The following is a 25182-nucleotide window of genomic DNA, read 5'->3' on the forward strand; positions in this document are numbered from 1 at the left end:
CTTTCCCAAATACAAGCTAAGCACCCAAGTCTAAATTTGCAAAATTGGATTTCAAATTATTTTCACTCTCATGATTACGGTTCTGAAAGTCTACAGAAGATTATTAAAATGCCTTCTTCATTTCAACAGTTTTCCAATAAAATTAATGTAATTAGATACATTAGAATTTTCTAGGCATTGAAAAGGGGATTGATGATGAAGCATAAAATATTTAATGTAACTCAGGGTAAGAAATTACTAGAAATGATATTACAAGTTAAGCATAGTTGGTTTTAGTATGATTTATTTAAGTTCAATTTTTCCTTCCTATTCTAATAACCATCATGGCTGTCAATCAACATTATATTTACACAGATGCAAGGGGGCAGAAGAGGAAGTATTTTTCTATGGCCTAAAAAGCTGATTTTTGGAGATTTTCAATTAACATTTTGTTATTCTAGAAGAATTATTTTGTAACTTTAAATGTCTAAAATTGTCTTTGGAGTGTTTGTGGGGCTTTTATTGGAATCATTATATTGGATATTTTTCATAGAAAAGAAACACAAGAGAACAGAGACAAAGAATTTGTCAGAAACTTCACTTCTGTCTAGCTTCTATGAATTGATCTAGGGTAGTCCAAAAATAATGTTCTCAGGAAATGCAGAAGTGGGCAGGTAACCCTGTCTGTATCTTCCTTGTCTGCCAGATGCTCATGGGAATTTGATGATCACAGATATAAGGTCCTGTACAGATTTGGATCTTTTTTTTTCTTTCTTCTTCTTCTTCTTCTTCTTCTTTTTTTTTTTTTTGATTTAAGCATCTCCAGGGAAACCAGAGTCATATGAGAAACAGGTAAATAGCCAGAGATTATACACCTGGAGCCTGCAGAGGTTCTCCGCTTTTTGCCTTCCAGACAGACACCCCAGCTCCTCTGAAATAACCTGACCATTGATTACAGTTTCCTTTTATCTCTCCACATAACAGCTCCCTTACTTAGCAGAGTGGGATCCTCTATCTTCTCTCCCCAAGTCTTTCCTGCCCCCCCCAACCATTGCATTACTGAATTAGGTATAGGAGTCCCCACCACTATCCCCATCATTATTACTGCTATTGCCACTGCTGCCACTACCATCACTAATCCTAATTCTAAACTAGAATGTAGGGATCTTCAGAGTTTGCCAAGCCCTTTTGGAAGGTTTCCCCTTCTCTGTCTCTCACCCCAGCTGGAGCTGGGGGCTAAGATTTTCTTTACAGGTTGAAACCCATGCTTTCTTTCACTTGGCAATAGCAATGAACACTCTGGTTGTTGGGGCTGGGAGGGGGAAGAAGGGTCTCCATAGCAATCCCTTCCATGCTGTTAACTAAGATTTCTGTCTAATGTTGGGTCCTCAGTTGCATGTTCAGAAACTAAGGTCTTGCATCGGCACTTGTCTTAGCCTGGCTGGCTACACATGTTACTGGAATTAATCCTCATGATAATTTCCATCTGTTTAATGTTTAAGTTAATGAAGTGCTTTGAAAAGGCACCTTAGCTTCTATAGGTTAACTAGAAATGCAAAATCAAAGCAAATAGCAAAGGAGGAAAAGGAGAACCGAGGTACATGCACAGGAGTAGCTTAAAATATGGAGGAAGCTCTTTCCATTCCATCTTGCTTTATTTTCATACTTTTAAAGCCTAATTTTAAATTAAACAATTAAAGTTTTAGAGATTTTTTTTCTCTAAGAAAAAATGGTTCTTGTGTGTAATGCCTTTGGGTCTAAGCCGCAGATCCATGAGCACCCCGGGGGACAAATTCAACTGTTTTGGCCTCAGACCTTGAAAATTGAAGCTCAGGAGATAATTGTAAGGAAAAGAATGATATTTTTTTTATTGATTTATTTCCTGTGCATCAGGACAAAGATTTTGTTCCTCATTCCTGTCAATGTCCTTTATTTTTCTCCTCTGCTTTGAAATTAGACTCGTGCTTCCCTCTTCATGCACATTCTGAAAGATCCACAGTGATTACAATGTAACATCACTTTTTAAAAAAGTTCTTGGTCATTAATAATCATTATTACGGTAATAATAACTGATACAGTTGCAAAAAATTAATTTCAATTCATTTGCATGATAACAAGCCAGAGAAGTTATTGGAGTAAATATCCTATTTGCATAGGTCACCACATCTCTGACCTCTGATTGAATCATTATGGGAACAACTTGCTCTAATAAGGAACCTCTAACTTAAGTCCACAGAGAATTGCCTGTGACTCAAAAAGGTTAAGAATGTAAAAGCAAAAAGCTCAAGTGTTTATCCATTCGTTTGTGAACCGTGGGTCAGAATCATCTAGGTAGTTGGAGGAAAGGTACTTCATCTTGGTAGAGAGGTGATAACCTCCTATTTGGAGATTGCAATTAGGAATTTACTTATGTTAAATCAATTGTTTTAAAAGATGGAGGCAGTTAAAAGAATAATTCCAAATATTTAATGTCTGCTAGTTAGGCCTATGTAATAACATGGTATCGTGGAGAGAATACTGGAAAATCTAGGTACAAATTATACCATCTACTGATTGATTGATTTGATTTGTTTTGGAGGCGACCAAAATGAAGTGATATGTCCAGGGTCAGTATAGCTAGTGTTTGTAGTCATACTTGGGCTCAGGTCCTCCTTGACTCCAGTCCATTGTGTCACCTCACTGTCCTTGCACCTCTAAGTCTTTTATTTTTAACTGAATAAGTAAAGTTCCCTCTTTAAATATTAATTTAAAAATAAATAAATAAATATTAGTTTTATCTTTATAATATAAAGCTATTTCAAACATAATAAAATAAAAAAGATGATTGTACATGAAATTTAAATCTAATTTATGTAACTTGCTAATCCTTTTAAATAGATAATAAAGTTATGTAACCCCCCCCCCCCTTTTTTCTTCCCTCCCCTTCAGGCTACATTAGACATAAATATGTATATAAACATATATGTAAAATTCTTTTCTGTGAATTTCTATTTATCAGTCTCTGTCTGGATGCAGATGTCTTCCTTCATCAGTTCTTTGTAATTAATTTGGTTATTTTTAATAGTCAAAATGACTGAATCACTCAAAGTTGTTCTTAAAACATTTACTGTGTTCTCTTGGTTCTGCTCATTTCACTCCTCATTTTTCATGCATTTCTATCCATGTTTTTCTAAGATCACTGAGCTCATCATTTCTTAGGGATCATTAGTATTCCATCATCATCACATGCCACAACTGACTTGTTCAGTCATTCCCTAAATAATAGCAAAATTCATTTGGAAAAACAAAAAGAGTCTCAAAGGGACTAATAAAAAAATAAGGAAAGAAGTTTAACAATACCAGCTCTTAAACTATAATTAGGCAAGAATTATCAAAACTATCTACACCAGGCTAAAAATAGAGCAGTAGATCAGTGGAACAGAGGAGACATACAGAACACAGCAGTCCATGATTATTGTGACCTTGCATTTGACAAGTGTTCCTCTTATGCTTAACCTTATGACCCAGGGCAAATCAGATAATCTGAAAATTGATTTGTCACTAATTTGAATCTGACTTAATCCACATCCTCTTATTTTGTTGAAGAGGCTGAAGTGAGCCCAACTGAAGTGACCTGTACAAGGGCACCTAGGACATAAGTGGGAGTGTCCAGTTCAAAGCCCCTCTCAGACTCCAAGGGCAGGACCCTTCCTGTTGGTGGAGCTCATACCATTCTTAACATCCCCAGGGCTCCTTGATGACATGTACCACTCCATCCTTCACCCTCCATTTAATATTTAATCCTAATTGTTTGATAACACTCTCACACTACCATTCCAAAGCTTATGAAAGACTATAGCAAGGTCATAATAATAGTAACAATTTTGGTGGGGGGGCAGTTTTCTGTTTCTAGGGTTCCCTATTCTAGCCTGGGGCCTCTGCTCTTTTCTCTGGAAATCTTTTTTGGATTCACTACCTTAACCAAACCTATCAACCTAGACCTCTCCCAACTGACAAATGATCTCGTGAAAGCAGACATTTTCTCCTGACCCAAAGGTCTGTTGGATATTGTTCTGCAAATGAATCTCTAGCATTGCTTGCAGTCTATTTGAAGGGATAGATAGAGTGGGCCTGGAGTCAGACAAGAATTCCAATCTTGTCTCAGACCCTTAACTAACAACCTGATCCTGGACAAGTCACTTCACTTCTATGTGTCTCAGTTTCCTTTTCAAAATGAGATAATAAAACCTACTTCTCAGGGTTGTGAGGTTCAGATCATTTTAAAGCACTTAGCACATAGTAGGCACTCTGTAAGTATTAGCTATTAGCTGTTTTGCTCAGATAAAGAATCAAATGGATTCTGGATCTGAGCACTCCCAACAAGGGAAAAAGTGTTTCTGCTTAAGCCCTGGAACTCTCTCCACACACTCTGCATGCAGGAAGACTCAAACATTCCAAGGCTCAATGGAAATAATTCATTTGAATCTGTATGTGTGTGTGGGTGGGTGGGTGGGGGGTAATCTTCCAGAGTTTTTCTTTTCATCATTTCTTCATCTTATTTCTTTGAATGTACAAACCTGGAGAGATTTTGTAATTAAATGACATTATTGATTAGAGTTGAGCTATATTTTCTCTAGTGAGTCAAGTCTTACAGCCATCAATAATTTGCTATTTCTCATTTATCGTATGGTTGATCATGTTGGCTTGTCGCTGTTGTTGCTTTTCCCTCACACATCCACCCGGTTGGCATTTCAGAGAGCAAGTAAGTTGGGAAACTCAATGCTTTTCATTGAAACTGCTTATTTGTTTCTGTAACAATGGGGTAGAGCAACTTTATGATCAATAAATGACCTGAATAATTTAGTGGCAAAATCAATATATCATAAGCTATTTCAGATACACTCAAGAGTTTTTTTTCATCTCAGACGAGCCCCATGTGTACATTTGAAACAAGTGGTGGGAAAGAGTCCGCGGCGCTGTCTTTTAATATTCTTTTGCCAAGGAATGCTGAACATTACTTAAGCGGGAACACGCTTCCCTCTACTACACACTACCAGCAAGTGACATTGGATTTTACGTGCAACATTAAATGGGAGATAATACACTTTGAGATTGCTCTTGGAGATTGTCAATGATAGAAAATATCTTCTTTGCCTGATTTCAGGGGTTCCAGTGCTTGAGAATTTCTGAGAATATATTATTTGTCTCTAATTCTCTGTGTCTGATACTCTGTCTTTTTGGCTGAGTGGAGAGTCAAATATGCATTTATGGTATTCCTCCATCAAAACCTTGGGGGGAAATTGACATGCAGTCATGTTCTATAAGCTTGGAAATTATCCCAGATCGGAGGAAGGTTTCTGGCATTCATATTAAAAACCAGTTAAAGGTGTTGCACTAGTCATGCCGTAAATTTATTCCTGAAAAAGGGGATCTGAGAGAAAGAGAAAAATACTCCATCATAATAAGCAAGTTGACTGATGGCTAGTTTAGGTTTTTATATTTTTGGAGGGGGGAAGAATTATCATGATTAATCATGCTAATCCTTCCTTCTTTGCAATTTCTCTGTGTTTTAGAGGGCAGGGACTTTTTTCTATTAAGAATTGTGCATTAACTGATATTCATAAATTCATTTTGTTATACAAAATGCTTGGGAAAGTGATGATTTAATTTCTTGATAATATCGATTAAAAAATCAAGTGCTGATTCAGTATAACTCACGGAGGCGATCATGATAACAACAACAAAGCAACAATATATTAACGTGACTTTTATGACTATAAAACATTCAATATATATTATTTATTTTATTCACATGATAAACCTAAAAGGTAAACGTTTGCTGAAGCTGAGTTTGTTGAATGAGTTATGCAGAGGAAGCAGTATTACCTAGATTGTATAACTATTAAGACTAAGAAAATCAGGAACTGAGAAAGCAAATGACTTACTCAGGGTCACACAATTGATAAGTATTAGAATTGAATACTAAATTTATAGGATGCTAGGATTTAGAGTTAAATCATATCAGAGCAAGTTATTTCATATGATTTGGAGATGAAAGGAAACTCAGATTTCTTCTGGGCTAATATTTTAATATTATAGATGAAACTGAGCAATGACTAGGGAAAGTAGCAGAATTAGAACCTCCAATTTGAATACTGAGTTCAGTTGGCTTTGTTACTGCCACATTAAGACAGCTATCATTAGGTGGTCTTTCCAAATTATGAACTAAACCAGTTATGAAGTTCAGACATTCTAAAAGTTGTGATAACTTAAGAAAATTATTGTTCCTATTATTATGAATTTGTTCTAGTCTTTAATCAGCTTGGCAATGGTAGCATGAGAGTGGTATCTAACAACTAGGATTAAGTATATCCTGGTCTTCTCCCTAAATGTTGTATGCTGATACACCTGAGAAGGCGGAGTGACCTAGGAACTGTCTTCTTCACAATTGTGCCATTGGAGAGTAAGTTAGGGAATGCTCTCTCACCTTGGAAAGGATTCAAAGGTGTTCCCAAAGAAATCTGAGTTTTCTATGTGAGGACCAAGCTGGCTAAGGGTGGAGTAGTACATCAGGATCAGTCAAGAAGTGATGAATTATCGGTCTCTTGTAAACCATGGAACCAGAGTCATCTCAGATGATCCTCAGGACTGGGTGACCCCCTTGAAATTCCATAGTGTTGGTGGCATAGTGATAGGTAGAGCGGAAAAGATGACCTCCTTAACAGAAGCCTCCAATGAAATATCACATATTCCTTAATGCATCATGACTTTGATGTGATTACTGGAAAATAGGAAAGTGAAAGAATGATTATGAAAAATATGACTCAGATTTGAGACCCCAAAACAATCAAGGTCACAAACCAGAAGGGTTTCCCTATATATATCTTGAATACTTTAAAAAGACTCAAGTCACTATAGAAGATGAGAATCATACACCATCTCAAAGAGAGACAAACAATTCATCATGGAGTAGAAACAATTGAATCTGGACGTGAGAGTCAATTCACAGTCAGCTCAGAGGTGGAAGAAGAGTCAGATCATTAGAGAGAAAGTCAAAACCAGTCTTGAAAGACTCTGAACACAAGTAAAAATATCTCATGACTCCATCTTAATTCTAATACTGCTTGACTTCTCTAGTATTTGATACTATTAATCAGTTTCTTCTTCTAGAAAACAATTTCCTCTGGAGGTATGTTTGATGCCATTTTCTCTTGAGTCTCCTATCTTTCCAACTTCTCCTTTCAAGTTATCTTTGATGGTTTTCAAGTCATGCCATTCGCGCATTTATCAGAGGCTTTCCTCCAGGCTCTATCTTGGACCCCTTTGTTCTTCACTATACCAATGCACTGATGATCTCATCAACTTCCATAGATTTAATGATCATTTTAATGCAAGTCCTTCTGAGATTATCTTTCTGCACAGCTTTTCTGTTTGCTGAGTTATAATAATATATTGCTTACTGGCTCTTAAAAACATTTCCAAGTGGATGGTATCTCACATACAAAAGGTCTATACTAGAACTAATTTTCTCCCCCTCTCAAACTCTACCTACTTACACATGTTAGAGTTGAAAGCACCCAGGATTGAAATCTTTTCTTGATTCAAGAGGCAGCTGAGTTACACAGTGGATGGAGCTCAGGCCCTGGGTCAGGACCATCGGTTCAAAACTAGCTTCAGACACTTCCAAGCTGTGCCACTCTGTTGACCTGTTAAGGAGATCAAATGAGGTAGTGTTTAATGGTGCTTAATATCATATCTGACCTGCCATAGATACTTGAACAGTCTTGAGTACTTTCTTTTCCTTTCCTTGTCAAACTCACTTACCCCACAGATCCAATTCCTGACCAGTTCTCTTCATTTCTACCAAGCAAACATCTCTTGCATAGGGCTCCTTCTCTCTCACAACGACATCATTTCCACTATGCTGGTTGTCTTCTCTGCCCCCAGCCTTTGCCATTCTGGGCATCCTCTATTCAGTGAAAGCAGGTGAGTTTTCTGTAACCACCTCTGTCATCAGATCTAAAGCCCTAGTGCTCATCCTAGTGTGGCCCTCTCCTACCTCTCTGGGCTTCTCTCATTTGCCTCCTCTCAGTCCAGCTCTCTGGCCCTGCTGGCATCTTCTTCATGTCGCTGTCTCTTCAGATTTGCTGGCCCTCTCCCCTCCCCACTCCAACTGGCTTCTCTACTGAGCAGTACCTTTTGGCTTCTCCAGTGACCCCAAGGTCCACTCTGATTCTGCCCTCCCTTGGAGGCCACATTCTTACTTGAAGCACCTAGTGCACTCTGTCACTGTTTACTTTAGTGGACTTGATTTGGATCTTGGATCTTGATTTATGTGTTTTCTCTCTCATTGGAATGCATGCTCCTTGAACGCAGGGATATTTTTCTCCCTTTATTTTTGTCCTCAGGCTTAATGCTCTTCCTAGCATGTGGTAACAGTTTAATCAATGCTTTCTTACTTTGAATGACTAAGTGACAATGACAACTTCTATTTGATCTATTAAAATGGGTGATCCATTCCAGAGGAAAAGAAGTGAATTGGGAAAAAAAAGATAGGATAGGCCTGAAGGGAGGGATTCTTCTCTTTCTAAGTTAAAATCTAATTTCTGACACCAAGTGTGTGACTTTATCCTTTTTGCCTCAGTTTCCTCAACAGTACTTTGAGCTAGAGGAAGAAATTGCAAACCACTGTCTTTGCCAAGAAATGGGGCCATGGATATGACTGGAGTGACTGAAGAACCACTATAATATACTTATACAGAAACTCACCATCTTGGGAATTTGCTGCCTTCTTTCACTTGAACAGAACAATTGTCCATCTCCTGTTAAGTTCATCAGGTCTAAACTCACCACCAAGTCAAGAGTAGAAAGGGAGCAAAGAACTCTGGCACTTCTGCTTTTGTTGATTGTGAATATTTGTGAATTAGTTTTTATTATTTCAAGCCTTGGAGCCCTCCAAGCCCTTCTTTGTCCAAGAGACCCTCCCAGGAAATCAAACTAAAACTATATTAAAAAACTATATAGATGAAAAAGGTCTCTTACCCATAAAAAAATGAAAAGAGGGGCACAAAACTTGCTTATGGATTATGGGGAGAGTTTGGGGTAAGTGCTGTGGGGAATGCAATAGAGATTTGACAATGAAAAACCATTTACTGAGCAGCAGTGAGAAAACACAATAGCTGTCCTAATCTTCATGGCTATCTTAATTGAATCGTGCTCAGGACCTGAAAAATGAATAGATCAATTAAATCTATCTATCTTATCTATCTATCTATCTATCTTTCTATCATCTATCTATCTATCTAATAAACTATATATTTCCTTTGTTTTTCAAAGAATTATAGATTTAAAGCTAGAAAGGGACTCTATTTTCTAGTGGTAGTCCCACTGTTACACATATGGGGAGAGTGAGACCTAGATAGGTTATGTGACTTCAATTATATGCAATAAACATGAATCAAGTGCCAACTATGTCAGACACTGTGCTCAGCCTTGGTTTGTCTAGGATCAACCCAAAGGTCCGAAGGTACAGAGCTGTGACCTCCTCCATTGCACCATGGAGGTCTCACTATAAAGTAAGAACTTAAAGTTTTTGTTTTTTATGGTAAGAACTATTTTCCCTAAGTTGATTAATACATACTAACCATCTACTGTGTCAGCTGTGTACTGGAGATGTAAAAAAAAAGGTAAAAACACAGGACCTACCCTAACAGAGATAAAATCTAATGAGGAAAGAAAAAACATTAAAAGAAGTGAAAAAATATAGGGGATAAATTCCTGCAGCTTCTTGCTCTGGTTGGTCAGTGGAAGACTTGGGAGTTCTCGGATGTCTACACTCCCACTTCTCCAATGCAGGGGAAAGAATAGCCCTAAGGGTGGTAGTTTTTCTTGACTGGTCTATTCCCTCTTTCTTTTCATCTTCAGCTCTTAAGACCTAATGCTGCCTGGTCAGTAGGTAAGTCTTGACTTGCTGACATAAGTCAGAATGCAAAACTTTTTCAAGTTAGAACTCAAGGGAGCTTGTGCTCCATGAAGCTGTCCTTTGGCCCAGCACTGTGAAAGAAGAATCAATCTAGATATGGAGGAGCTGTTTCAAATTCTTCATCCCTTGTTTTTTGTTTTGTTTTGTTTTGTTGTTAGGTTTTTGCAAGGCAAATGGGGTTAAGTGACTTGCCCAAGGCCACACAGTTAGGCAATTATTAAGTGTCTGAGACCATTTTTGAACCCAGGTACTCCTGACTCCAGGGCCAGTGCTTTATCAAATGCTCCACCTAGCTGCCCTCAAATTCTTCTTCATCCCTTGTTAACATCACTTAACTTCTCTTGGCTTCTTACACCTCTTCTGCAACATGAAAGGTGGACTTAGTTGTTCTCTTCCAGCTCCAAATCTTGTATTACTCAGCCCCCCCCCCCCACACTGTCCCCCTTATCACAATAAACCGACGGGGTGGTATTTCATGAAGAAAAATATACTTAAACCACTATCAAGTATTTCTACAAAGTCAAAGAGTAGAACATGATTTTTGCATATGAAGAGTTTTAAAATAATAATAGAAAGTAGCCAGAGGAAAGTGCTCTTCAGAGAAAGAATTTCATACCAACAACAGCTTTCTGACTTCAATGAGAAAATCTGAAGAGCACAAGTCAAATACAGTTTGCAGTTAACTTGTCTGGGTAATTCTATTTTGCATGTTCACAATAGCTCTTTAGGTTCAATCCATTCAACTGGGTACAAATGAAATCCTGCTCTGGAAACTGAGAGCAAAGCCAATAGTAAAAAAGCCCTCCTGAAAAACCTCCAAGAAAGAGCTGCTAATGAGAATACTTGATAGGCAAGAAAACAGTCCAGTGAAAAGCACAACTCGTCTCCAAATCAAAACCCCCAGCTGAGCTATGGCATTGGTTCTTTGGACTCCTTCTTTAGCCTAAGGTTAGGGACTTGTTTGTGAAATCTCCATGGAGATCTGAAGTTTCTGAGATGAGGTGGGTCATTGGCTCAGAAAGCTGAGCTAAGATGTATCTTTGGGGGTTACAGAGTGAACTTTTCCATTTTACAGAAGAGAAAATTGAGGCCCCAAAGTGACTTGTGCCAGTTCACATAAAGAGTTAAACAGAAGAACCAAAATTTGAATGCATTTCCTTTGATTCCAAATACTTTGCTCTTTCTCAGAAATATAGTCATTATTTTTTTATAAGGGGAAATGGCAGCTGAGGCCCTTTGTTATGGGAATATTCAGATTTTCTGGGAAAGAGTATAATTTCAAGTAAAAACAAGGACTCAGTAAGGCTATAAGATCTTGACATCCCCAGGTTTACCACTCCAGAATGTGTAACATCTATGGAATCCAGAAGTCCTAGTTTCAGAGTTCAGCCCTGAGTCTTGCTCATCTGGGTCAGGCCCAGCCACCAGAGGGATTCCATAGATGCTGGCCAGGCCCTCTTCTGTTCTTCCTTTCTCCTATCTCACTTGATCTCATCAGTTTCTATGAATTTAATGACAATAATAATCCTTAAACCTACTTATCCTATCTTAACTTTTCTACTGATCTAGAAATCCACCTTTTATGATTGTCTCTCAGACACTCCAAACTGAACTCATTATCTTCTCCCTAACCCTTACCAACTTCCAAACTTCCCTTTACTATTGAGGGCACCACCCTTTTCCTAATCCCCTAGTCCTGATACTTGGGATGAATCCCCAATTCTTCACTTTCTCTCACCAATTTGTGGTGAAGGCCTGTCTATTTCCCATTTGCACCATCTCCAAATATGCCCTATTCTCTAACAGCACCACCACTCAAGTATATCCCGCATCACCTTATTCTTGGACTATTGCTGTAGCCCCCTGGCGAGTCTGCCTATCTTAAATTTCTCTCCTTTCCAATCCATTTTCTATTCAACTGCCAACATAATTTTCCTGAAGTACTGGTCCAACTTTGTTACCCCTCTATTCGGTCATTGCCAATGGCTCCCCATCATCTTCAGGGTCAACCATAGAATCTTATGTATTTCAAGCTTTAATAACCTCGTCTCTTCCTACCTACCTTTCCAATAATTTTGACCTTACTCCTGGTCATGTACCTTGACTCAGTTACACTAATCTTTTCCCCGCTCCATGAGCAAGATCTTCCATCTTTCAGTCCTACTTAGTTTCTGTGGCTCAGTCCATGCCTCATCTCTACCTCTTGGCTTCACCAACTTAATGTAAATCCCAATTAAAATGCCATCTAACCAGGAAGCCATTTTCAATCTCTCTTAATTCTGATGCCTTCTCTCAGTTAATTGTTTCTTATTTATCCTCCTGGAACTTGTTTGTACATATTTATTTGCTTATTTGCTTCTCCAATAGATTTTGATCTTATTGAGGGCAGGGGCTATTATTTTCTGCCTCTTTTAGCATGCTAGAAAAGAGTGTGTCTTATAGAAATTTATTGATTAACTGCATGCAGCTGTTCCCAAGACATCCATGAATGCACACGTATTATGGTAGTTGGGCTGTCAGTTGTACATACTCACATGCAATCCTACACATTGCTCCCCAATATAGTCCTATGTTCTTGCTTCATTCTCTTGATTCTCTCAGAGTGTTGCCATTGTAGACATTTAAGGTACTGGGAATGTGAGCAAAAATAGTGTGAGAACCAAGTCCTTAGAGACACTTAAATCTGGGAAGAAGATGAGAATAGGCAGAAGACCTTCCCTCTCCCCAGGGCAACTCTTGGCTCTCATATTTTATAGACTGTCAGAAAGGAAAAACAAAGTCCAGCTCTAAGATTGAGCACTTCTTTGCTAAAGGGTCACAGCACCTAGGTCAGTTAACTAATTCTTAATAATACACTCTCCTCTGGGCATGGCACAGGACTGGACTCCATTCTTTGAGTAAGATTGTGGGTAGGAAGGGAGGCTTACATCCCAAACCAAGGATCATCAATCCAAAGAATGGTGCTATCTGGAGAAAGGGAAGGGACAATTTGAATGTATTTTGTCCTTGGAAGACGAAATGGGAATATTTTGTTCCAATTGAAGAATTATAGTTTTGAAAAGGCAGTGGTAGGCCTGTAGGTACAAATGTGTTTGAAGAAGAACAGTTGGTATAGTGATGAAATATGTATAAATAGATAGTAGAAATAAAGAATATATATGGACTTTTGTGTGTGTATGCACACACATATATGGGGAAAGAGGGAGGCAGGTAAAGGGAGAGAGGAACAGACAGAAAGACAGACAGAGAGAGACAGTGGGGGGAGAGACAGAGACAGAGACAGAGACAGAGACAGAGAGAGAGAGAGAGAGAGAGAGAGAGAGAGAGAGATTTATTTGTTTAGGATTGAAGAACACCTGATAGGAATCTTCCTATGCTTGAAAAGCTGTCCTGTGGAGGATTAGGTTAGCTATGCTGTGCTTGGGCCCAAGGGACAGAATTTGCCTTCAGGGGACAGAACCTGGAGCAAATAGGGAAGACTCAGGGAGGCAGAGTTAGTTTAGCACAAGAGAAAATATACTACCACTTTCAATAGTGCAAAAGTTGACTGAGAGGAGACTGGGCTTCCTGTTATGGGAGCCAATGCCAGAACGTGAGTTCAGGGAGATGCTGCCAAAGGAATTCAGGTTTGCTCCAGTTTGGGTCAGATTCCTCTGATGTTCCTTCCAAGTCTAAAAGTCTAGGATTCTGTTAGACAAAATAAAAGCTGTATTGAAGATGGTAAGGGTGCAATCATGTCCCCTCTGAACTAAATATCTATCTATTTTCCAAGTCACAAGAGAAACTGTAAATGTGACTAAGAGGAATCTTCAACAGTGCCTGGCCCATAAAAAGCACTTAATAATGTTGATTAGTTGATTAACAAAGGTTAACATGCAAAAATCCAAATATAATATGTATTGGAAAAGGAAATGACCAAACACTCCAGTATCCTTGCCAAGAAAACCCCAAATGGGGTCACAAAGATTCAGATACAACTTGAAAAACAGCTGAAAAATAGCATAAGTGTTTAATTATGTTGATAACGATTCCTTTCCATTCTACATCCTCTCATAGGACCTCTCCTGGTATGCTGAGCAAATTAATATGATGCATTAGGGCTAAACTTTTTCCCCAGGGGTAACTCATACCCTAGTCAAGCTATTCTAAAGTACAACCGGTACCAACGTAGCCAGATTGGAGAAATGTAAACCCATAATTCCCACCATGATCCTTCCTCTGTCCTGCCATGACTTTAGATGGAAGGGTTTATCAGGTACACATCTCTCCTCTGCTCTGGTGCTCCAGCTCTTCAACGTGTATGTGTTCTAAATCTTTCAAGGAAATAGGATCCTCAGGCCACCAGTGGTCATCTCTGGATCTATAAAAAATAAAAGGAAGGAGAAAAGGTTATTTTACTCAGTTTGAAATCAAAGAGAATATATGAAAAGCTGTCTAGTTTTATTTTTTCTTTCATAATATTATAATTTAAAATAAACACAAAAAATAAACTGATGCTGTGACTTGCTGCTCATATGATGCTATAAAATATTCTGCTAAATGTTGAAGCAATTGTCCTCTTTTTACCCCTCTAGGGGAAAAAATCAGAATAGATTATTCACAAGATTTAAATCCCTTTGAAACATGGACCTTCCAGTAAGGCTATAAATTCAATCCCCCTCCAAGGTTAGATGCTATATTGGCCTTGATTTAAAACCTAAGATTCTGTGGAAAATGGCAATGATATCCAGCTCTGACAAATTGAATTGGTCTCAAGGTATTGGACGATGACTAATAAATCTGCAACTTGATCCAGAAACTTTTCCACCCAAGTAAGCAACTCTTTCTTCTCAAGACATTTGTGATACAATTACATGTTAATATTATGGGCATCAACAGTCTGGTTGGTTTGCATTCGATTTCCCCATAGATCATAAGGGCAAACAGTTGACATTCCAGGGAGTAAATGCCTATTGGAGAGTGATCCTCAGCAAGCTGTCAGGAATATTTGCTTTGTTTTGCATCAAAAAATCTTTGGATCCATCCACAAAAGGGACAATAGAAATGTCAGGGGAGATGGTCCTGCTTCAGAATCTTTGGGGATTTGAGTGGGCCTGAAAGTTCACTCCTGGATTCTGAGGGGTCTTTCCTTCTGGAAGCACATAACTTCTCACCTTTGACTTGGTAAACTTCCTTCAACTTCTGCTTTCTCATTCCAACACTGTCCTCCAAAGGATAGATGTCATATTATTATGTGTTATTATTTTTGTGTAGCAATTATCTAATACCAATTCAATATCTATGTAGCCTTGTAAGATTTGCAGAGTATTTTCATTCTTATATCTCTCAATACTACAGGTACTATTATTTTCAAGAGTCACCTTAGCATGGTGAGCAGTTATGAACTTTCTATGGAAAGAACCTTTACTAAATGATATTCGTTAGCCATTCAGGGACTAGACACAACATTTATGAGATTTGATTTCCTTTTCTGTTAAATGGAAACAATAGGTCTTGTGCCTATTTCAAAGGATTCTTATAAGTAAAACAAAATTTTGTGGAGGTGACAAAAAGTGTTTTGCAAATCTAGAAGGACTATATAGAAATGTCACATAATTGTTTCCCATTATAGCAATGGGGGAGACTATGGCCCCAAGAGCTTAAAGGGCTTGCCGTAATCAGCTAGCTAGAGAATGTTGGAGATAAGCCTTGAAGTCAGATCTCCTGACACTTACCCTTCTGCCCTTTAATAGATATCCTTGGAGAGATACTTTGGCCTCAAACAGTGGCTCACCTTCTGGACAGTCTTTTTGGGTATGCTTCCAGATCTTAGCTGTGTTGGTCCTTGGACCATGGATACACGGTCTGTCACTGGGCACAAACCCAAAGTGATTCATCCTTGACAGGACCTGCTGGCCATCCCCCTGTACTCAGGATCACCTTCAAACCATCTTATGGCAGCAGAACTGTCCATAAGCTTTGGTACTGAAGCACTGAAGCCACTTGACTCCTTTTCTATTCCAAATGAAATCTTTGAAAGGGTAAAGGGGAAGCTCAAGTACCACCTTCGTCTTTAACCATGAGTTTCTCTGTACTGATAATATCATCTAGGTGACTGTCAAAGCATGAAACTCACTACATGAGACTAAAAATTACTGGAAGAGCAATGTGGGGTTGAGATGGGATTTCCTTCAAAGGGAGCAATAGTGGAATTGGTTAAAGAAGAAAATAAAATGTTTCAAGGAAAACTCATTTTGGGGATGGGGGACAAAATACTGAGACAGACTAATGATATGAAAGGTGAAACAGAGCAGAGGTAGCAAAGAAACTTTAAGGCAACATTTGAGATTTATGTTGGCCTTAAATTTTTATTCAAAGAAGTAAACTGAGTTGAGAAAACTACACAATCTCTGGTTAGTGCTTATGGAATACTGAAATACTTAAGGGAGGGCTAGAAGAACATTGAGAAGAGTTTCTACAGAGAATATTTAGGAGAGCACAGATAAGAGTCTCTAAGAATAATCAAGCATGGATGGTCTTCAGTATGCTCCATAAAGGGATGTCTGCATGGAAGAGAGCACCAAGTCATAATGACATAGGACTTAAGTCAGAGTTGCAAATCATTCTTAGACCCCCCTCTGTAGGAGGCAAAGTAACAAAGCAAATTAAAAAAAACTTATGGGGGGATGATGGAGGGTACAAAACATCTAATCATATGCATGCTGTTTTCCTAATTAAAACCTAAGCTTCTTCAGGACAGCTGCAGTTTTGAGCGTAGTATCTCAAGCTCTTAGCGCTGTGCCTAGGATATTGTGGCCACTTGAGGACTGCTTGTCATTGGGCAGATTGGATACATGATTTCCCACATAATACATGCCAAAGGTTCTTGAGGAATACAGACAAGTAGATGCTGCTTTGAAGGGGGTAAGGAAAAAAAGAGGAGCTTGTTTCCAAAGGCCCAGGAAAACAAAACAATAAGATTAGATTTGACAAAGTTGTTTATATATGTGAAATGAGATCTTTATCTGAGAAACTGTAATTTTTCTAAATTTCTAATTTCCTTCTGAGCTTCACTATATTTGTTTCATTTGTACAAAATTTTTGAATTTAATGTAATTATGCTCAGGCCAGAAATACAACTGTTTCTGGAGGATCTAGGTATCTCTGGTCAATGAAATCACCCAAGAAAGTCTAGGGATGAAATAATTCTGATGGTGTCTCTTACAAAAGTCATATTCTTTAGCATCAAGAGAGATGGATCTCAAATAGTAAGATAGCTCAATACTTCCCACCCCCTCCATTCCTCAAATCCAACCTCAGTCATAAACTGTGCTCTGATACCCTTATGGCTTTACTCATACTCTCCCATTTACCTGTCATTACCTCCCTCCCTATGGTCTGATCTGTGCACCTGGATAAATTAGTAAAAGTTGAGAGGAGAGTAAATAAAACCAGGAAAAGGCTCATGAGCTCACTATAGATTGACTGCCTTTAAGAACCAGGGATAATGGTAAATGAGGAGAAAATCAGACTGAGAGGGAGATTAACTATTAATATTGTTAATATCAAATCTAATGAAGCCTGCTCTGCCAGAGAGCTTTCCTGACAGTAATAAAACCTTTCCTTCTAAAGCAGTCCTAGGAATATTGTTTCCAACATGCTCTTCAGGTAGCTACTCTCAACTCGGTGGGACTGAATCCCACCCTGAATTTATTTTTTCTGTGAACAGAACTAACTTAGGGTTACTACACCAAATGTTCTTGCTGCTTTCATGAAAACTCATGAGGCATTATATCATTAAGGATAAAAAAACCAAAGAAGCAATGAAGTTAGTTTTCTGGTTTGGATTGCCATGGGCAGCTGAGGTCTCATGACCAGCCCTTGCTCTTCATATGACTCTTCATTCTTTCTTCTGAAAGTTAAAAAAACCTTTTCTGTAAGTCTTCTTGGGGAACATTCTTGTGGATGCTCCAGATTCTCAATTCTCTTTATCTCAATTAAAATGTCTTTTTAGTCCATTTATGAATTTGATTTATTTCAGAACTAACAAGGCCTAAGTAGAGTTCATAAAGTAGAACTAGTACAGAGGGAGGGTTGGTGGACTTTTTGGTAGTTTTCCATTTTTAAAGTGATGGCACATCAAATAAACTCCATATATCTGTCTTTATAAAAGTAAATTTTTAAAGGAATAGAAGATCTCATGAATCTACTCAACAGATGGGAACACCAAAGAAGTTCTGGGGAAGGGAGGATGCAGGGATGGAACGTAAAGCAAAATGGCACCGAAGCACAATGGATTGCACTGATAGTTTGTTTATATGAACAGAAAAAAATCATTGCAAATGTTGATTTTTTTAAACTCTGTCCCCCAATGTCCTGTTGATATCAGTAGTTTCAAACCTTTAGTCAGGGAATGGTGTTAAAATAAATGGGTACAATTAAAATAATTTTGGGGTACCACCTCAGACTCATCAGATTGGCTAATATAACAGAATAGGAAAATGTCAGATGAGGGAAAACTGGATCATTAATGCTTTGTTGGTGGACTTGTCAAGTGATCCAGTGATTCTGGAGAATCAAACTGGAGTTTGAAAGCAGGCCATAAGGGCTATAAAAAGCCTGTATTCATCCAGCCATGCCTTTGCTAGATCTATATCCCAAAGAGGTCCAAAAAAGTGGAGGAGGAAAGAACCCATTTGTACAAAATGACTTCTGGAAGCTCTTTTAGTGGTAACTGAGAAGTGGACATTGAGTGGATGCTCATTAATTGGGCAACGGCTGAACAAATTGAGGTATATTATTAAAATAGAATATTATTGTGCTATAAGAAATGACAATCAGGATGATTTCAGGGAAAAATAGGAAAGACTCACATGAATTGATACCAAATGACATTAGCAGAAGCAGGGGAACATTGTACATAGTACCAGCAATATTGTATGCTAATCATCTGTGAATGACTTAGCTATTCCCAGCTGATGCAATGATCCATGATCTAAGACAATCCCAAAGGACTCATGGCACTATCTGTCTCAAGAGAGTGAACTAATGTTAGCTGAATGGAGCCTAAAGTATGCACATTTTCCCTTTCTTTCTTGTTTGAGCTTTCTTGAACACAATGACTGATGTTGTCATTTTTACATGATTGCACATTTATAACCTATATCAAATTACTTATGATCTCAGGGAGAGATAGAATTTGGAACTCACAGCCTAAAAAACAAATGTTAAAATTGTTTTTGCAAGTAATTGGGTAAAATAAAATATCATTTAAAACAAACAAAAAAAAAGAATCTTTATGAGCAGCCCTGCCCTGGTGAGATGAAACATAGAAACCAATGTCCAGGTTGCATTATTTTGATTAGAGTGATTTGACTAGGCCAATGATGGCCCCACATGTCCAGCAAACTTCAGATTTTATTGGCATCACCATGTGATCATTCTAACCAACTGTTCAAAAATGATCACCAAGAAGTCCAAAATTGCCCCCAAATGCTACTGATGCCACAGGAGTATCAAACCTGCTTTAGTGTTAGGACTTTAAAAATGTCAACCCAAGTCTTTCACAAATATGTGGAACTCCTGAGAACTCTGTTGCAAATACTGATCAAAGTTTGTCATTCTGTGTTATGTTTACACAGTGAAAAGGAAGGAACTTTGCATTAAGAGCCTAAAAGAGAAATTAAACTATGAGCTTTGCCATGAAGAATAACAGTCCTATTAGAGAACTGGACATTTGAGAACAGGTTGACAAGAATACCCTGCTACCTTGCAATAGGGTTGACTTGGAAATGAATCAATGTTTTTCTGGGAGTGGAAGTCCATTGGGTGGGTAACTTAAAACCAGGAAGGAAGCAGCTACAGCAGGAGATATCTGTTTACATTTCAAAAGAAAATAGGCCAGACACTTCTGGGGAAGGCTATCTTTCTTGTTTACTTCCCAACTGGGAGACTGGAGAATAATTTTGCTGAGCTTAGAAACAACCTGGATCTCTCTCTCTGATGAGTCCTTGGAGAGAGGGAAATGCCTCTGGGGTACATGACCTTCCAGTTCAATCCTACTTGCTGGGAGAAGCCTCATCATATGAACCTCTAAAGATGAGCTAAGACACCCACTTTCTGAGTAAGTCACTACAAAGTGCATCTCTGGAAACAAACAAAAAGGAAAACCTTTCAGTCATAACCGAATTTCCATCGAGCCCCAAATGCCACTTCCCCCCCCCTGCTCATTTGTAATTGTTAGGCAAAAGATAATAAAGCATTTGGCCCCTGACAGAGCATTTCAGCTATTAAACGTCCAACGTAGCAGGCTGCCAGCTGTGGAAATGTGTTTCTTGGCTTTTATTTTTTAGTTACTTAGAACAATTTGCTTAATTACCGAACCATAAACAGACAAAACTAATTAAGAGAGTGGGACGCGAGGCTAGTGATGCAAAGGCACATTAGTCCTGACCACCACCTGTGGCAAGACTCTCTTGGCTCTCTTTTGAAAAGACATTCTGGATCTCTCCACTGTCATTCCAAGCCATAGTGAGGCAGGATGAGGCAGCAAGAATACAAACTGGAGATGGAGGGGAGCTGGCTTCAGCCTTCAGAATTACCAGCTCCCTGCTAGGTTGTATTAAGCAAAATGTGGAATATGACTTGATTGCCTGCCTGTGAATTGATGAGGAGGAATTAAGGGTTGCATATAATCTACATTGAACATTTTCAGTTAAAAAGACCTAATTAATAGTCATGCAGAAAAGGCAATTGTGAACACTCAGACCACTGACCACTTAGAGAAAAGGTCAAAATAATACCAGCTGACAGACCTTTGCTGCATTAAAGCAGGTCGGGAGCTTTACAGGCATTCTGCTCACCAGGCCTGTGACCAGTTTTTCAGAATCTCCTCATTTTGGATGGTTTGATAGCAGTGTGGTTGGAAGGTTCCAGTAAAAACCCAAAGGATCTGGGTTTGCCCCTCTGATGCAGACATTTTTGTCAGTGACTTGGATAACAACAAAGGGGATTCAATCTCAAAAAAACTGAAAAGTTGGAAAGTATAATTAGCACACTCTCTGAGCAATTTGGGGTTCAAAATATATAACATTGAGCCGGATAGAATAAATAGAAATTCAATGGGGATTAATCTACAACTGATTTTACTAAGAAATCAAAACAAAATAAAAAAAAAAAAAACCAGAACATTCTCAAGTAAAAAAAAATAAAATGGAAGGGACATGATTAAGAAAGATGTTTGCAAAAATCTGGGGGGGTTTAGTGGACTGCAAGCTCAATGGTTCAAGTCCTTGAACTATTCAGGGAAGAATGCCAAGGGATGACAGTCATTTCCAATTCTTGCTGTAATAATGATGAGGAGCGTAAATCTTCCCCCCCCCCCCATCTATTTAGCTGGTAGGATTCCTTGAAGTCCCTGAGTTTTCAGCTGACTCTGATGGTGAAGAAGATCTGGGAAAGGGAAGATATGCTCTTCGCTGATAGATTAGCTTCATCATTAACTTACCCAGAACTTGACCTCCATGCCCATCACTATCCCTTGTCACCCAAAATAGATCTCCTTTTTCTTGCTGCTCACCTTTAGGTGTTATCTTTCCACACTAGAGTAAAACTCTCTGAGCATAGGATCTGTCTGATGTCTTGTATAATATCTCCATCACTTTGTTCAGTGGCTAGAACAAAATAAACTCTTATTACATGCACTGCTTGTTTGTATGTCTTCAGTTTTGACTAGAGTTTTTAATGAACTTGGTTTTAATTCACTCAACCATCCATCCACTTATTTATTTTCCTTTTATTAATTTAATTGTGGAGATTATTACAGCTCCACCCTTGAAACTTCTGAACTTGCTTTTGCCAGAGAAATCCTTATTTCACAGCAAAAATCTGTTTCAACACATTCTCCTCCCTCGCTTTGTTTTTTTCTTTTAACTAAAACCATGTTTGATAAGAGAATTTGTATTAATATACTCAAATTGGGAAAAAAAAGGTTTCTTGTTACAGGATGAAAGATATCCTCAGTCAAATAAGAAATTAAAATGGATCATAATATAACTTAAATGACAATACTACAGCACCACTAAACTATCGGTGCTATTGCAACTATTCTGTTGCTGTTACTATTCCTTTTACTACTAATGCTGCTTCTTCAAGGAGCAGTAGTAGTAGTAGTAGTAGTAGTAGTAGTAGTATTTGTAGTCATAGTAGTAGTGGTGGTAATAGTGGTAGTAGTAGGAGTAATAGTATAGTTGGTGAAGTAGTGGTAGTTGGTGGTAGTAGTAGTAGTAATGCTAGATGTGTTAATGGTGGTAGTAGTAGTAGTTGTTGCTATTTTAGTAATAATTCCTTTTTGAAGACCTTGGTCTTCCTTCCAACTTAATACTTCCTTCCATACTGATCATTGGACCCAACCTGCTCTTAATACTCACTGTAGAAATGATATGTGATAAATGTCCCAACTGGAAAAAAAAAAAAAACTCTTCCCTTACCAAGAGGGAAATTTCTTCCAAAAATTTCTTCCTAAACTTTAAATACAAAACAAAATATTTCACAACAAATGTCCTAAAAATAACAATCGGTTTCAAGAACTTAAAACCTTCAGATTATAAGGCTCCAGAAAATGGAAGGAGTTCACTGTTTGCTTTGTTTTTCTACCTTCAGTTTTAAGGACAGGGACTGTGTTTTGCCTCTTAAAAGATATCCAGTGCTTAACACAGTTCCTGCCAGATAGGATATACTTTCAAAATTTTCATTGAAGATATGATTGATGGGGGAGAAAGGTAATGAAATAAGTGTATAGAAGAAGACTTGCACTTGGGGCCATGAGCAATGAAGAACATTATTCTGAATAACTGTGTGCACACATGCTCGTGTGGTTTTCTCCCTCCTCCCCCCATGGGAGTGTGATGAGAGAAAACAAAATTAATTAAAAATACAATTTAATTTAGAAAATGAAGAAATGGGTAATGAAACCATGCTTCATGCAATAAAGAAATACATTTTACAGCAGACCAAAGCAGACTGCAGTTCCCCTAAAGTTCCCCAGTGGCTTTTGCTGAGGAATCTCTGGATGAAGCAAAGCTCGGAGAGTTTCCCTACAGAACCTTTCAAAGTTGCACCTTTCAAAATAACCTTTGTCAAACATACTCAATCCTGTCAAAGACACTTCCACAGCAAAGCTCAAATGAATGGGCCATTTCAGGAAATTTGGCCACTAATGCACCCACCAAGAAAGAATGATACTATAGAAGTTATTTTGATGAAAGGGAAGATCAAGACACAATATCAGAAGACAACAATATCAAAAGACCTATGGGCAAAACCCAAAGCAAAAATGGAGAGTGGTCTCAAGTCCAGACAGACTTCATGGGAGAACTCAGAAAGAAGCCTAAAAATCATAAAAGAGGGGGCAGCTAGGTGGCACAGTGGATAGAGCACTGGCCTTGGAGTCAGGAGTACCTGAGTTCAAATCAGGCCTCAGACACTTAATAATTACCTAGCTGTGTGGCCTTGGGCAAGCCACTTAACCCCATTGCTTAGCAAAAACTAAAAAAAAATCATAAAAGAGAGGTAGAAGGAAAACTGTCTAAAGAATTTAGAGTGATGCAAGAGAATTATGAAAAAAATCACCAGTTTGGGAAAAGAAAAAGCTCCCTAAAACTACAATTGGCCAAATAACAAAGAAAGCACAAAAGTTAATTTAGGGAAAAAAACTCCTTAAAAGTTAGACTTGGACAAGTGGAAGCTAATGACTCTTTGGCACATCAAGAAGCAGTCAAATTCAAAAGATTGAAAAAAGAAATAGAAAAAATATAAAATACCTCATGGGAAAAACAAGTGACCTAGAAAATAGATCCAGGAGAGTGAGAATGGCAAAATAATTGGCCTATTTGAAAGTCATAATTTCCCTGAGTGAGATGAGCAGAACCAGAAGCACACTGTACACTCTAACAGCAACATGGGGGTGAAGATCAACCTTGATGACCTTGCTCATTCCTTCAGTGCAACAATCAGGAACAATTTTAGGGGGATCTGCAATGGAGAAAAGCATCTGTATCCAGGGAAAGAACTGGGGAGTTTAAACAAAGACCAAAGACTATTGCCTTCATTTTTTTAAAAGTTGTCCTTATGTACTCCATAATTTTGCATCTCTAATATTTCATTTTTGCCTCAAGGCTGTGATTTTTCTCTCAACACATTCAATTTTGATAATTGTAGAGCATAGAGACAATGTAAAGTTCATCCAACTACCTTCTGGGGGGGAAGGGAGGGAAGAAAGGGTGGGGGAAAATGAGTAAAATTCAAAATCTTACCAAAAAATGATAGGCAAAAACTACTATTGAATATGATTGGAAAACAAATAAAATACTTTTATAATAAAAAAAGTCATACACTCTCTTAAGCCAGTATCTCTCAAGAAATCAAAAGGAAAGCTGCCCTGATATCATCATATCAGAAAGCAAAATAGGCATTGAAAGAATCCACTGTTCATCCCATAATTAGAGATGCCAACTATTTTTTCTAGTTCAATAAGGTTTTTGTTTTTGGTAGTTTGAAATAACACTGAATAAGTAACCTAATATAAGTTGAATTGTCATTTTTATAAGATTAATTTGACCTACCAATAAGCAATTGACATTTGTCCAATTATTTAGATAAGATTTTATTGGGTGAAAAGTGTTTTGTAATTGTTTGTTTCTGAGATTGTCTTGGCAGGTAGACTCCCAAGTATTTTGTCACATACAGTTACTTTAAGTGGAATTTCTCTTTCTATCTTTTGCTACTGTGTTTTGTTGCTGGTGACTTAGGTGAGTTTATTTTATATCCTGCAACTTTTCTAAAGTTGCTAATTGTTTCAAGAAGCTTTTTAGATTATTTTCTAGGGGGTCATATCATCTGCAACAGAATGAGAGTTTTGTTTCTTCATTGCCTAGTCTAATTCCTTCAATTTCTGTTTCTTCTCTTAAAGCTAACACTAACATTTCCACTAAATTAATGAATAATAGGCATGATACTAGGCATCTTTATTTCACCCTGATCTTATTGGGAATGTTAACTTATTCTCATTACATGTAATACTTGGTGATGGTTTTAGCTAGACCCTGCTTATCATTTTAAGAAATTATTCCTATGTTCTCTAGTATTTTTATAGGAATTTTGATAAAACTTTCTCAGTATCTATTGAAATAATCATATGATTTCTGTTAGTTTTGTTACTGATATGGCCAATTTAGCTGATAGTGTTCCTGCAGCCAACTCTACAT

The sequence above is a fragment of the Macrotis lagotis genome, chromosome 7 (assembly GCF_037893015.1).
Source record: "Macrotis lagotis isolate mMagLag1 chromosome 7, bilby.v1.9.chrom.fasta, whole genome shotgun sequence".
Classification (NCBI taxonomy): domain Eukaryota; kingdom Metazoa; phylum Chordata; class Mammalia; order Peramelemorphia; family Peramelidae; genus Macrotis; species Macrotis lagotis.